Genomic DNA, 15,781 nt, shown 5'->3' with positions numbered 1-15,781 from the left:
TCAAGGTAGACTGTATGAACCTCCTTGCCTTTATCCACAGCTCTGGTGATTGACTCAAAGAAGTCAACCAAGTTGAGAAGGCATGATCTACCCTTCACAAAACCAAATTGTGTGGGATCCAGAGTTTGGAGATTCCCTATATCCTTGTTTATTAGCTCCATGATGATGTGTTCCATAGCTTTGCATATCAGACTCGGCAGGCTACTGGGGCGATAGTTCCCAGGGTCTGTAGTCACTCCTCCTTTGTGGAGAGGGATGACTGTAGCAGTATGCCATTTGGTAGGGACAAAGCCTGAGGTGAGGCTGTGATTGAACAGGGCACACAGTTGAGGTGCCAGTTCATTCTGTAGTTCCATTAGAATACAGCCAGGGATATTGTCAGGTCCCATAGAAGCTGTATTCTTGGCCTAGGACAGTGCTGTTTTAACCTGTGCAGCAGAAATACTGGGTGCCTGGCAATCTACTGTTATTGTGATGGGTCATTTAGATGGGTAAAGCTGGCACTCAATCTGTTGGCCAGTATATTAGCAATATCTGTTGGCTCGCTATAGGAGGTACCATTGTGCAGTAGCTCAGAGCAGATCTGGGTATTGCCGTGGAGATTCTTTACATAACTATAAATCTATCTCAGCCATCTCTCAACTGGTTTACCAGCTACCTCTCTAATAGGCAACAAGCAGTAAAATGGAAAAAAGTCACCACCTCCTTCCTCAGCACCTCTACAGGTGTACCACAGGATTCCATACTAGGTACTCTTTTGTTCTTTATATCTTTATATATATATATATATATATATATATCTTTAATATAATAATATCTTTATAAATGATTTCCACCATTTCATCCTCAATGCAAAACTTATCCAATATGCAGATGATTCTACTATCATCTGTTCTGCCACCTCCATCCCCTCCCTCATAAAGCTAACCCAGAATGCTTTCTCCATCACTGAAAAGTGGATGCTTGACAACCACCTAGCACTCAATGCATCCAAAACTAAAGTTATAATATTTACCCCTTCCAAAACAACCACTATAGACAACAACTCATTCTCTATCACTAGTCAGAACAACACACCCCTCGAATTAGTATCTCATGCCAAACTACTAACTGTCCTCATTGATAACCAGCTTAAGTTCGACACTCACCTGCAAATAAACATCAAAAAAACGCACCAGAAGCTTGGCATGCTCTATCTCCACAACTGCTACCTCACTTCCTCTACCAAGTACACTGTCTCTCTATCACATACCTCACCCCTTCTCTCCTATATGGTGCCACACTCCTTACTAATTTACTTTCTTCCCTTAAGACAAAACTCTCTTCCTATTACAATAAAATTGCCAAGTTTGCCACAGGCCACAAATCCTCCACTCATCACTTCATCACCCTTCATAAACTAAACTAGTTAGAGCTTCCCAACTATCTCACCTACATTCAACTCACCCATGCTTACAAACTCATCTTCAAGCCCTCCCTCTGCCCCTCCATTTCCTCCACCTTTAAAATGCACATTCCTGAAAGACTCTTAAGATCCAATAATCAAAATCTAGTTGAATTGCGCAAACCTGCCCGTCCTCCAGGAAAAATCTCCTATCCTTTGTCCTAGCATGCCAATGGAATTCCCTTCCTCCACATATTCGTACCACCCCTAGTCATTCTACCTTCAAAACCTTACTTCACTCTCACCTAACATCTTTCTGGGAATGCTCCTTCTCCCACCCCACATAACATCTTCTCCCAATTCTTCTCTCTTCTCCTCCCTCCTCCATCTCCCCTCTTCCCCCTCCCATTCACCCACCCACCTCCCCACCTCCTTCCATATCTCCATTCTTCTTCTACGTCTTCCCCTGTCTGTATCATTTCTCCCCATCTCTCATCCCTACTTACACTTTCAGGCATCCCATGTAGTCAATGCACTGCTGCTATATTTCCACAAGTTGGTAAAATATACTTATAAATCTATTGTAAATATTCAATTATGTCTTATAACTTTCATCCGTTGGATTGTAAGAATTGTATGTTTAAATGCTATGCCTTATCTGTTCTTCCATATTACTATGTAATCTATAATTGTGATCACGTGTGTTGTCTTTTTGGAGCTTTTCTGTCCAGGACTCCATTGAAAATGGGATCTTCTTGGCCCAATGGACCATCCTGGCAAATCAACTGCAAATAAATAAATTAATTAAATAAATAAATAAAAATAAGGACTTGTGGTTGTCTTTACTATTTGCTGCAATTCTGTTTTCATAGCTAGCTTTAGAGGATTTGATGAGGTATCTCAACTTTTTGTTGAGGCTGATAAGGGAGTTTTTCCAGTCTTGGGACTTTACCTTATTCCGCATCAGTTTCCTCCTTCTGATGTAGACTTTGCTTATGGCAGGGGACCACCAGATCGGCTTCCTTTTTTTGGAGGAGAGCGTCTTGGTTCTATTGGGTATGGTGAGATCCATGCATTTGTGTATGTGTTCGTACAGTACATTGGTGTACGATTTGGTGGTCATGCAACTATTCTCCATTTGCACGGGTGCCATGAAGTTAGCCAGTTCTGTTTTTAGGAGCCCAAAGTTAGCTTTGGAGAAGTTTTTCATGGTGGTTAACTTTGCATGGGGGGTGGGGGTGGGATGTGAATTTCCAAGGTGATTAGTTTGTGGTCGGATCTAACCAGGGAGGAGTTGACTATTGGTGTAGAGCAGCGGTTGCCCGATGTTTGTAATAATCAGGTCAAGGATGTTGCTAACTCTAGTGGGGGCAAGAACGAGCTGGTCCAGGACATTGGACTTAATGAATTCCAGGAAACGTTGGGCAAGTGCATTGGTATGAGTAGTTTTCCTAGTTAATGGAGGGGTAGTTGAAGTCGTCCAGTATGAGACTGTTAGGTTGAACCCTAATATTCTCCAGGGTGCTTAGGAATGTGGAGTGTGAGTCTTGGGACATAGTTGAGGAACTATAGCAGGCTATGACCTGAATCACTGTCTTACCCAATGTTACCTGCACCTGAGGTACCTCTGATGCATTATGTTGGGCTACCAGTCTGGAGGTGTGCGCATCCTTTATGAATATGGAAACACCATCGCCTTTGACTCTTTGGTCCAAGTTATGGGGCTGAAAGGTGTGGAATGCGTTATAGCCTGGTAGTGCAGGAGTGCTTTCTGCTGCCTTGTGTTGAAAGGTGTGGAATGCGTTATAGCCTGGTAGTGCAGGGGTGCTTTCTGCTGCCTTGTGTTGAAAGGTGTGGAATGCATTATAGCCTGGTAGTGCAGGAGTGCTTTCTGCTGCCTTGTGTTGAAAGGTGTGGAATGCGTTATAGCCTGGTAGTGCAGGAGTGCTTTCTGCTGCCTTGTGTTGAAAGGTGTGGAATGCGTTATAGCCTGGTAGTGCAGGAGTGCTTTCTGCTGCCTTGTGTTGAAAGGTGTGGAATGCGTTATAGCCTGGTAGTGCAGGAGTGCTTTCTGCTGCCTTGTGTTGAAAGGTGTGGAATGCGTTATAGCCTGGTAGTGCAGGAGTGCTTTCTGCTGCCTTGTGTTGAAAGGTGTGGAATGCGTTATAGCCTGGTAGTGCAGGAGTGCTTTCTGCTGCCTTGTGTTGAAAGGTGTGGAATGCGTTATAGCCTGGTAGTGCAGGAGTGCTTTCTGCTGCCTTGTGTTGAAAGGTGTGGAATGCGTTATAGCCTGGTAGTGCAGGAGTGCTTTCTGCTGCCTTGTGTTGAAAGGTGTGGAATGCGTTATAGCCTGGTAGTGCAGGAGTGCTTTCTGCTGCCTTGTGTTGAAAGGTGTGGAATGCGTTATAGCCTGGTAGTGCAGGAGTGCTTTCTGCTGCCTTGTGTTGAAAGGTGTGGAATGCGTTATAGCCTGGTAGTGCAGGAGTGCTTTCTGCTGCCTTGTGTTGAAAGGTGTGGAATGCGTTATAGCCTGGTAGTGCAGGAGTGCTTTCTGCTGCCTTGTGTTGAAAGGTGTGGAATGCGTTATAGCCTGGTAGTGCAGGAGTGCTTTCTGCTGCCTTGTGTTGAAAGGTGTGGAATGCGTTATAGCCTGGTAGTGCAGGGTGCTTTCTGCTGCCTTGTGTTGAAAGGTGTGGAATGCGTTATAGCCTGGTAGTGCAGGGGTGCTTTCTGCTGCCTTGTGTTGAAAGGTGTGGAATGCGTTATAGCCTGGTAGTGCAGGGGTGCTTTCTGCTGCCTTGTGTTGAAAGGTGTGGAATGCGTTATAGCCTGGTAGTGCAGGAGTGCTTTCTGCTGCCTTGTGTTGAAAGGTGTGGAATGCGTTATAGCCTGGTAGTGCAGGGGTGCTTTCTGCTGCCTTGTGTTGAAAGGTGTGGAATGCTTTATAGCCTGGTAGTGCAGGAGTGCTTTCTGCTGCCTTGTGTTGAAAGGTGTGGAATGTGTTATAGCCTGGTAGTGCAGGAGTGCTTTCTGCTGCCTTGTGTTGAAAGGTGTGGAATGCGTTATAGCCTGGTAGTGAAGGGGTGCTTTCTGCTGCCTTGTGTTGAAAGGTGTGGAATGCGTTATAGCCTGGTAGTGCAGGGGTGCTTTCTGCTGCCTTGTGTTGAAAGGTGTGGAATGCGTTATAGCCTGGTAGTGCAGGAGTGCTTTCTGCTGCCTTGTGTTGAAAGGTGTGGAATGCGTTATAGCCTGGTAGTGCAGGAGTGCTTTCTGCTGCCTTGTGTTGAAAGGTGTGGAATGCGTTATAGCCTGGTAGTGCAGGAGTGCTTTCTGCTGCCTTGTGTTGAAAGGTGTGGAATGCGTTATAGCCTGGTAGTGCAGGGGTGCTTTCTGCTGCCTTGTGTTGAAAGGTGTGGAATGCGTTATAGCCTGGTAGTGCAGGGTGCTTTCTGCTGCCTTGTGTTGAAAGGTGTGGAATGCGTTATAGCCTGGTAGTGCAGGGTGCTTTCTGCTGCCTTGTGTTGAAAGGTGTGGAATGCGTTATAGCCTGGTAGTGCAGGGGTGCTTTCTGCTGCCTTGTGTTGAAAGGTGTGGAATGCGTTATAGCCTGGTAGTGCAGGGGTGCTTTCTGCTGCCTTGTGTTGAAAGGTGTGGAATGCATTATAGCCTGGTAGTGCAGGGGTGCTTTCTGCTGCCTTGTGTTGAAAGGTGTGGAATGTGTTATAGCCTGGTAGTGCAGGGGTGCTTTCTGCTGCCTTGTGTTGAAAGGTGTGGAATGCGTTATAGCCTGGTAGTGCAGGGGTGCTTTCTGCTGCCTTGTGTTGAAAGGTGTGGAATGCGTTATAGCCTGGTAGTGCAGGGGTGCTTTCTGCTGCCTTGTGTTGAAAGGTGTGGAATGCGTTATAGCCTGGTAGTGCAGGAGTGCTTTCTGCTGCCTTGTGTTGAAAGGTGTGGAATGCGTTATAGCCTGGTAGTGCAGGGGTGCTTTCTGCTGCCTTGTGTTGAAAGTTGTGGAATGCGTTATAGCCTGGTAGTGCAGGGGTGCTTTCTGCTGCCTTGTGTTGAAAGGTGTGGAATGCGTTATAGCCTGGTAGTGCAGGAGTGCTTTCTGCTGCCTTGTGTTGAAAGGTGTGGAATGCGTTATAGCCTGGTAGTGCAGGGGTGCTTTCTGCTGCCTTGTGTTGAAAGGTGTGGAATGCGTTATAGCCTGGAAGTGCAGGGGTGCTTTCTGCTGCCTTGTGTTGAAAGGTGTGGAATGCGTTATAGCCTGGTAGTGCAGGGGTGCTTTCTGCTGCCTTGTGTTGAAAGGTGTGGAATGCGTTACAGCCTGGTAGTGCAGGGGTGCTTTCTGCTGCCTTGTGTTGAACGGTGTGGAATGCGTTACAGCCTGGTAGTGCAGGGGTGCTTTCTGCTGCCTTGTGTTGAAAGGTGTGGAATGCGTTATAGCCTGGTAGTGCAGGAGTGCTTTCTGCTGCTTTGTGTTGAAAGGTGTGGAATGCGTTATAGCCTGGTAGTGCAGGAGTGCTTTCTGCTGCCTTGTGTTGAAAGGTGTGGAATGCGTTATAGCCTGGTAGTGCAGGAGTGCTTTCTGCTGCCTTGTGTTGAACGGTGTGGAATGCGTTATAGCCTGGTAGTGCAGCAGTGCTTTCTGCTGCCTTGTGTTGAACGGTGTGGAATGCGTTACAGCCTGGTAGTGCAGGGGTGCTTTCTGCTGCCTTGTGTTGAAAGGTGTGGAATGCGTTATAGCCTGGTAGTGCAGGAGTGCTTTCTGCTGCCTTGTGTTGAAAGGTGTGGAATGCGTTATAGCCTGGTAGTGCAGGAGTGCTTTCTGCTGCCTTGTGTTGAAAGGTGTGGAATGCGTTATAGTCTGGTAGTGCAGGGGTGCTTTCTGCTGCCTTGTGTTGAAAGGTGTGGAATGCGTTACAGCCTGGTAGTGCAGGGGTGCTTTCTGCTGCCTTGTGTTGAAAGGTGTGGAATGCGTTATAGCCTGTTAGTGCAGGAGTGCTTTCTGCTGCCTTGTGTTGAAAGGTGTGGAATGCGTTATAGCCTGTTAGTGCAAGAGTGCTTTCTGCTGCCTTGTGTTGAAAGGTGTGGAATGCGTTATAGCCTGGTAGTGCAGGAGTGCTTTCTGCTGCCTTGTGTTGAAAGGTGTGGAATGCGTTATAGCCTGGTAGTGCAGGAGTGCTTTCTGCTGCCTTGTGTTGAAAGGTGTGGAATGCGTTATAGCCTGGTAGTGCAGGGGTGCTTTCTGCTGCCTTGTGTTGAAAGGTGTGGAATGCGTTATAGCCTGGTAGTGCAGGAGTGCTTTCTGCTGCCTTGTGTTGAAAGGTGTGGAATGCGTTATAGCCTGGTAGTGCAGGAGTGCTTTCTGCTGCCTTGTGTTGAAAGGTGTGGAATGCGTTATAGCCTGGTAGTGCAGGAGTGCTTTCTGCTGCCTTGTGTTGAAAGGTGTGGAATGCGTTATAGCCTGGTAGTGCAGGGGTGCTTTCTGCTGCCTTGTGTTGAAAGGTGTGGAATGCGTTATAGCCTGGTAGTGCAGGGGTGCTTTCTGCTGCCTTGTGTTGAAAGGTGTGGAATGCGTTATAGCCTGGTAGTGCAGGGGTGCTTTCTGCTGCCTTGTGTTGAAAGGTGTGGAATGCGTTATAGCCTGGTAGTGCAGGAGTGCTTTCTGCTGCCTTGTGTTGAAAGGTGTGGAATGCGTTATAGCCTGGTAGTGCAGGGGTGCTTTCTGCTGCCTTGTGTTGAAAGGTGTGGAATGCGTTATAGCCTGGTAGTGCAGGGGTGCTTTCTGCTGCCTTGTGTTGAAAGGTGTGGAATGCGTTATAGCCTGGTAGTGCAGGGGTGCTTTCTGCTGCCTTGTGTTGAAAGGTGTGGAATGCATTATAGCCTGGTAGTGCAGGGGTGCTTTCTGCTGCCTTGTGTTGAAAGGTGTGGAATGCGTTATAGCCTGGTAGTGCAGGAGTGCTTTCTGCTGCCTTGTGTTGAAAGGTGTGGAATGCGTTATAGCCTGGTAGTGCAGGGGTGCTTTCTGCTGCCTTGTGTTGAAAGGTGTGGAATGCGTTATAGCCTGGTAGTGCAGGAGTGCTTTCTGCTGCCTTGTGTTGAAAGGTGTGGAATGCATTATAGCCTGGTAGTGCAGGGGTGCTTTCTGCTGCCTTGTGTTGAAAGGTGTGGAATGCGTTATAGCCTGGTAGTGCAGGGGTGCTTTCTGCTGCCTTGTGTTGAAAGGTGTGGAATGCGTTATAGCCTGGTAGTGCAGGGGTGCTTTCTGCTGCCTTGTGTTGAAAGGTGCGGAATCGTTATAGCCTGGTAGTGCAGGAGTGCTTTCTGCTGCCTTGTGTTGAAAGGTGTGGAATGCATTATAGCCTGGTAGTGCAGGGGTGCTTTCTGCTGCCTTGTGTTGAAAGGTGTGGAATGCGTTATAGCCTGGTAGTGCAGGGGTGCTTTCTGCTGCCTTGTGTTGAAAGGTGTGGAATGCGTTATAGCCTGGTAGTGCAGGAGTGCTTTCTGCTGCCTTGTGTTGAAAGGTGTGGAATGCATTATAGCCTGGTAGTGCAGGGGTGCTTTCTGCTGCCTTGTGTTGAAAGGTGTGGAATGCGTTATAGCCTGGTAGTGCAGGAGTGCTTTCTGCTGCCTTGTGTTGAAAGGTGTGGAATGCATTATAGCCTGGTAGTGCAGGAGTGCTTTCTGCTGCCTTGTGTTGAAAGGTGTGGAATGCGTTATAGCCTGGTAGTGCAGGAGTGCTTTCTGCTGCCTTGTGTTGAAAGGTGTGGAATGCATTATAGCCTGGTAGTGCAGGGGTGCTTTCTGCTGCCTTGTGTTGAAAGGTGTGGAATGCGTTATAGCCTGGTAGTGCAGGGGTGCTTTCTGCTGCCTTGTGTTGAAAGGTGTGGAATGCGTTATAGCCTGGTAGTGCAGGAGTGCTTTCTGCTGCCTTGTGTTGAAAGGTGTGGAATGCGTTATAGCCTGGTAGTGCAGGAATGCTTTCTGCTGCCTTGTGTTGAAAGGTGTGGAATGCGTTATAGCCTGGTAGTGCAGGGGTGCTTTCTGCTGCCTTGTGTTGAAAGGTGTGGAATGCGTTATAGCCTGGTAGTGCAGGAGTGCTTTCTGCTGCCTTGTGTTGAAAGGTGTGGAATGCGTTATAGCCTGGTAGTGCAGGGTGCTTTCTGCTGCCTTGTGTTGAAAGGTGTGGAATGCGTTATAGCCTGGTAGTGCAGGAGTGCTTTCTGCTGCCTTGTGTTGAAAGGTGTGGAATGCGTTATAGCCTGGTAGTGCAGGAGTGCTTTCTGCTGCCTTGTGTTGAAAGGTGTGGAATGCGTTATAGCCTGGTAGTGCAGGGGTGCTTTCTGCTGCCTTGTGTTGAAAGGTGTGGAATGCGTTATAGCCTGGTAGTGCAGGAGTGCTTTCTGCTGCCTTGTGTTGAAAGGTGTGGAATGCGTTATAGCCTGGTAGTGCAGGAGTGCTTTCTGCTGCCTTGTGTTGAAAGGTGTGGAATGCGTTATAGCCTGGTAGTGCAGGAGTGCTTTCTGCTGCCTTGTGTTGAAAGGTGTGGAATGCGTTATAGCCTGGTAGTGCAGGGGTGCTTTCTGCTGCCTTGTGTTGAAAGGTGTGGAATGCGTTATAGCCTGGTAGTGCAGGAGTGCTTTCTGCTGCCTTGTGTTGAAAGGTGTGGAATGCATTATAGCCTGGTAGTGCAGGGGTGCTTTCTGCTGCCTTGTGTTGAAAGGTGTGGAATGCGTTATAGCCTGGTAGTGCAGGAGTGCTTTCTGCTGCCTTGTGTTGAAAGGTGTGGAATGCGTTATAGCCTGGTAGTGCAGGAGTGCTTTCTGCTGCCTTGTGTTGAAAGGTGTGGAATGCGTTATAGCCTGGTAGTGCAGGGGTGCTTTCTGCTGCCTTGTGTTGAAAGGTGTGGAATGCGTTATAGCCTGGTAGTGCAGGGGTGCTTTCTGCTGCCTTGTGTTGAAAGGTGTGGAATGCGTTATAGCCTGGTAGTGCAGGAGTGCTTTCTGCTGCCTTGTGTTGAAAGGTGTGGAATGTGTTATAGCCTGGTAGTGCAGGAGTGCTTTCTGCTGCCTTGTGTTGAAAGGTGTGGAATGCGTTATAGCCTGGTAGTGCAGGAGTGCTTTCTGCTGCCTTGTGTTGAAAGGTGTGGAATGCGTTATAGCCTGGTAGTGCAGGAGTGTTTTCTGCTGCCTTGTGTTGAAAGGTGTGGAATGCGTTATAGCCTGGTAGTGCAGGAGTGCTTTCTGCTGCCTTGTGTTGAAAGGTGTGGAATGCGTTATAGCCTGGTAGTGCAGGAGTGCTTTCTGCTGCCTTGTGTTGAAAGGTGTGGAATGCGTTATAGCCTGGTAGTGCAGGGGTGCTTTCTGCTGCCTTGTGCTGTGTACTTTTCTCCTTATGTTCAAACTGTCACTACTTCAGCCATCCTCACGTCTTGCAAAAATAAAACAAAACAAAAAAAACAGTTATTAGACGTCTGACCCCTCTCCAGCATCCTGTTGCATTATAGTGCTGTCATTCTGTAAGATAATCTTTGTTTTTTATTTTGTTGACCTTCACGTTGCTGTCTTTGTCTGCTACAGGTTCTTCAATATCTCACCTAAGAAGCAGTTCATAAACCACAAAGTCCTCCACAGTCTCTGCCAATTCATTCACCAGACATCTGCTTTTTGTTGCACACAAAGTCAAGTGAATCCCCATACAAACTCAGTTTCATTCACCTTATAACAGTGTGTCTTGTTACAGGAATAAAACATGCCTTCTCAGTCTGATGTTTGCCACCCAAAACTTCCTCCTACCCACTCCTCTTCATTCATTCTTCTGACAATAGGTTCAGCTATCAACACTGATCCCTTCTTCACCTGTTATTCAAACAAAAAAAAAATGTTCTACTTTGCAATCAGCTGAATTTGCACTTCCCTGAGTGGTGCAATTTTATTCACTTCAGATAATTGCATTTATATATATATATATATATATATATATATATATATATATATATGTATATGCATATATATTTCCCCCCACATCAGCTATATGTGTTTATCTCACATTTAGCATTAATATGATTAAAACAACCGGTCAGAGCGTCTTCTGTGTGGCGACATGCGTGAACGGGCATTCCTTCGTTGAAGGTTGTGCATTAGGCCCGGGAAGCCAGCACGTAAAACTCTACTGCCAATCATTAGCGGACCGGAGTTCCACTGTGGCGACCCCTAACCGGGAAAAGCCAAAAGACACAAACAAATGATTAAAACAACCACACAGCACATATCTTACAATCCTGGTTTATATGCCACTTCAGCCAACACTAGAAACATGTCCTTTGATCCTCAACATAAAATCTCTCATCTATGTGCCTCCCCATAAGATAAAATCTGGCAAATAACTTATATTTATATTAGATTTTTAATATAACTTTATATATTATATATGTACAGATTCCTTCCCCAAACATCAGCTTATCAAACACAAACAAAGATTTACCTAACAAAAAAAATCTCAATTCCAAACAGAGGGAATGTTTTTCACTGGTGCAATTTCAGAATAAAAAGCAATATTCCAATATTCAAGGTTTGGTCACATAATCCCAACAACCTCAAAGGCTGCCTATTCTGATTCTACCGCATCTCATTTCTCCCATATACTTCTACTCGGTATGAAAATTGAAATCAAAATCCCGTTTTGCCCTAGGTTATATGGTATAGAACACTGAAGCTATAACTATCACCCTGACCGATCAAGTTGGACTATGCCAGCAAACCCTAGCAGACTAGGAAGGGACATACTGACCCACACCATCTTGTTTATCCAAGGAGGACAGAACTGGGGGTCCCAGTCAGCCAACTTGCTACCGTACAAGTGGAGGACTGCATGACAACAATCACATCTGGAAGATGCAGGATTGAAGTTCCTAGCCAGGGATGGTAGCCCTCTTAGGCATGTGCTTGGAAGCCTGACATGGCAGGGGAAGGTACAGAATGTCCTACATTGACATGGGTCCATTTAACAGTCATCAGGGATTTACCTGCAAGATTCATGATGGCTGCTCGCCTGATGACCCCTAAAAAAGGGAAGTCTGATGATAGTTGGGCATCTGAGAGTAAACAGAGTTAAAAATCTTTTTCTCAATGAGTCTTAAAAATGTTTGCCTACAAAAAGTTACAGTTCTAAAGGAACAAATTGCAAGTCAACCTTAAATCTTCTTTTTTCAACAGTGTGGTGAGGATATGACTATGGATCCTCTGTGTGTCCAAAACCAGTTTAAATATTGTCTGTAGCAATCAACCTTCTTCAAATTACCATATTTCCTGTATGTTTATCTGCCATCAGGTCAGCTGCTTCATTCTGCATTGCTAACTGATGTCTCTGAAGACAAGCCTACTACTGTATTCCCCTGAAGTAGTACATCTTTCACACCTTATACACTTCTTTCCACAGTCAAGGAAATGATGGCCTTTTAAAACTCTTTTTCCACAGTTTTACATAAAGAACACCATTTATAATTGGATCTTTTACAACCACAGTACCTGATGGCAACTTCCAGAAAGGAGCAGTCTCACCTTCGGAGCTTCCAGCTATGTCTGTATGAGTTCAAAGAGGTGCAGCAGAAGTCTCCAGCAGTGATACCTTCTCAACATTTTCCTGGTCAGCCATGATGTCGCCCTCTTTCATACTCTGCAGACCTTTCTCATCGGTGGTGATAACTTTCCTCTCCTACATCCTTCTTAGCATCACCTTGAAAATCTTCCTACACAAAGTAGGGGAGTTTATTAAAGAAAACTGTAATTACATATCAATTAAAAAATGCAAAAGTATTTCACATCTAAATAACATCAGCAAAAAGACCCTGCAATCAGAACACAGCATACAGTATTACAAGTAGTATAAAATTAAATCTCTCAAAGAATCGACTGGCAATTATAATTATCATAACCTGTTTGTGAGCATTTCCTGTCCCAGTACATCCAGTTGTAATAACAACTGATTTCAACAAGTCGTTATTCATTATTCACTAAACTGAAAATTATTACTCCTCACCTACCAAAGGGACCTCAACTACTTCTTCCTATAGTCTATATAAAAGAAAATTCTAAGTCAAATGTGTGATGCCCGCAAAAATATAGTTTCATACTAACACCTCCTAAAATACTGTTCTCCATATAAGTAAAAAAAAAAAATGGTTCCTCAATCCCCCCCCCCCCCCCCCACACACACACACACACACACACTAGATTGCTTCTACCTTTCTTTATACTTCATTTGCCCTTTAACTGGCATTTTTTTAAGAATCAGTCTAAAAAAAACCCAAAAAAAACATAGTTTGCAGTCTGCTTTGACTTACTTTTTAACTTTAACTGCCTGTCTGGTCTCATAAAACTTTCCCAGACAGACTATACAAAAAAGGTCTTTATTAATGTTGCATACTATACTCTTATTTTTGTTATACTTTCAGATGAAATATTAATAATATAATGTGTAAATGACCCCCCCCCCATAACTACCAGCACATCAGACTACTTCTATCATGTCCCACCACCACTTCCTTACATTTGTTGTACTTAAGCAATAACATCCCACATCCTTTTCTCTTCACCAAAATCCATTGTGTATACCAAAAATAAAAATAAAATAAAAAATGCACAATGCGATGAAATACATTTGGGTCTTGCTTTATCTCTACATGGCAGTAAAACTCCCATTCTAACGGGGGCTCAGACTGAAACTCAGATTCTAAAGAATACACTTCTGATAAAAGTCTCCCATATCTTCAAGCAAAATACAAACAGCTGTGCAATAAACTTTCATGTCTAATAAAAAAAATTCAAATCTGCTTTTGTAAGCCAATATAAACCTATTGCAGAAGTCGTGCCATCAGTCGTTCGTTCAGTGATAGCCTTCCAGCCTTCATTTACACACTTACTTCTAAAGAAGATGCTCAAAAGATTTAAAACTATGTCTACAAAATAGAATGGTACCAGCCATCCCTTTTAAACCACATCCTCTGTCATTCTGTCTACTGATTGTTAACCTAACAACTCTTATACTTGCTTTGGTCCTTTTACCAACCTCCACATTATACTTTTTCCTAATGCATCAGGCCATATCATCCTCATATTGTATAGTCAAAGGATACATGAAGTCCCTACACCCCTTCACCACTCAACCAAATCTTCAGTGTTTAATATCTTCAGCCACTATTCATGTAATAAATAACAGAACTGGACTGAGGGGAAACCAACCTTCATTAAAACAAAAAGTGTCCTTTTACTCCATTAACCAGAGGTTCCACAGAGTCATAAAATCCTAGAAACTTCAAGACTTCTGAGTCCTGAAATCATTATGCCTTGTAGGTTCCCACCCTAGACTGTACCTTCCCTCTTAAGGAGGGCTACACCACTCAAGCCAGGGAAGAATTTATGAATACGTATCCAGTTATCCACATCCTGTTTAAAGGAAGACAATGTATTACTCTGATTTATCTGCAGGTGTCTTCTTCTAGAGGTGAGGGAGATACTAAAAATTCCCTCTTCCACCTTGTTTTATTGTTTTGCTGAAACAGGTTTAGACCCCTTGTTGTGGTATTTGTGGAGCGGTGGGTTTAGACCCCTTGTTCTGGTATTTGTGGAGGGGTGGGTTTAGACACCTTGTTCTGGTATTTGTGGAGCAGTGGGCTTAGACCCTTTGTTCTGGTATTTGTGTAGGGGTGGGTTTAGACGCCTTGTTCTGGTACTTGTGGAGTAGTGGGTTTAGACCCCTTGTTCTGGTATTTGTGGAGGGGTGGGTTTAGATGCCTTGTTGTGGTATTTGTGGAGTGGTGGGTTTAGACCCCTTGTTCTGGTAATTCTAGAGTGGTGTGATCTGTTAAGGTACAAGAGATCTTGGACTACTGGGTCTCTGACTGCTAGGAAGGCAAGGCATAGGTCTCCTCTGAGGAGCCCATAATGTATAGAAAACAGGAACAGAAACAGTTATTTCAGTCTTTCCTGACAATTTAGTGACTTTAAGTTTGTATTCCTACATGTTAGGAACCTAAATATTTTTTTTTTATCTGATGACCAGGTAAGCCCACTGGAAACTTGTCCCTTTTCAGCAGTAACATCTGGATAAGTTAACCTGCTCAAAGTGTCACGTCTTACAAATCAAGCTGGAAAGAATCAAATTCATTCCCCTGGGCACAGGAATCACCTCATTAGAAACACAACTTTAGCCACGTGCAATTTGACAAACATAGAATTCAAGCCACAATGTCATGTTCAACTAGCTTGGTCTTGAAATCAAAACCTTTATTTTATAAAACAGAACCTTAACCACTTTGCGTCACAGCCTAATAGGATATTTATTAATCTTATGTATATACTACAAGAAATGTGGTCCAAATCCTTACTCTTCCAAAGCCAGATGCAATGTAACATGTTCAAAGGAATCAAAAGCCTGAAACACATCAACACTAATCAGCACAATTCATATCCTTCAAACTATTACACTATAAACAAGCTAAGTATAAACAGCAGGAGTTTAGGATTCCTAGCCTGAACTTAATCACCTATGTCTTTCATTAACTATTTTTCCCATACACTTGTATAAAATGCTGCCAAAATTCTTTAATCTAAATTTATCAAGGATATAGAAAGTACAGTTGTGTACACTTACCATAAATGTAGATGTTCTTCGTGTTTCACTGTTGCAGTCATCACACTTGGGATATCTACCTGCAGGTAGCCCTCAGTCGGCAAGAATACCAGGGACTTGGGATTTCTGCATCAGATGCTGTCGCTTCTTCAATGACGTCAGGTTGTCAGGGCTATAAAACAGGCAGCCAATGCCATTACATCAGTTTTTCTTGCCCCAGATGTCAGAAGCCCCCCAAATAGGAAGTTAGTATATGGTGTGGAACATCACCAGTAAAGGGTAAATACTGCTGCCATAAAAAATGGCCATATAGAGGACAGGCAGAAAGGATAAAGAAAAACAGGGCTGGAGGGAGTGAACCCAGGCCTGCAACAATGAATACACTACAACATCTACATTTATGGTAAGTGCACACAACTGTACTATGTTCTTCATGTTTCACTGTTGCAGTCATCACATTTAGGTGGATTTCCAAAGCTGAAGAAGGGTAGAGGCAGTCAAAAAGAGTTAGGGCTGGCTAGTATTCCCTGCAGGACTGCTGTAGCAAATCCTGCCCTGGATTTGGAAAAGATAGGCAGGTGGTAATGCTTGGTGAAGGTGTGTACATAACTCTAGGTAGCAGCCTCCAGGATATCCCTGGTAGGGACTCCCCTAAGAAATGCTGTAGAGGTAGATGTTGCCCTAGTGGAATGTGTTCTGACCACCTTTGGAGTTGGTTTCCCATGGTGCTTGTAGCAGAAATGGATGCAGTGTGCTATCCATCTG

General features: G+C 44.6%; 1 protein-coding gene across 6 annotated transcripts in view; it reads right to left on the bottom strand.

Moving 5' to 3' along the window:
- The window catches only part of ADGRB2 (adhesion G protein-coupled receptor B2), a 5,411,420-nt gene that overhangs the window by 5,242,905 nt on the left and 152,734 nt on the right, over positions 1-15,781 (bottom strand). For 4 of the 6 annotated variants that reach the window (XM_044082710.1, XM_044082742.1, XM_044082734.1 and 1 more), the window contains exon 2: positions 11,914-12,134. The exons of 1 other annotated variant lie outside the window; for it this stretch is intronic. The gene's annotated coding sequence lies outside the window, so the exon portion shown is untranslated. The remainder of the gene's footprint in view (positions 1-11,913; positions 12,135-15,781) is intronic. One more of the 6 variants, XM_044082716.1, reaches the window with a different exon arrangement.

The sequence above is a fragment of the Protopterus annectens genome, chromosome 1.part1, assembly GCF_019279795.1.
Source record: "Protopterus annectens isolate FY-2018-M chromosome 1.part1, PAN1.0, whole genome shotgun sequence".
Lineage (NCBI taxonomy): Eukaryota > Metazoa > Chordata > Ceratodontiformes > Protopteridae > Protopterus > Protopterus annectens.
Note: the sequence above shows the minus strand (reverse complement) of the source record. Positions and strands in the feature narration are given on the sequence as shown.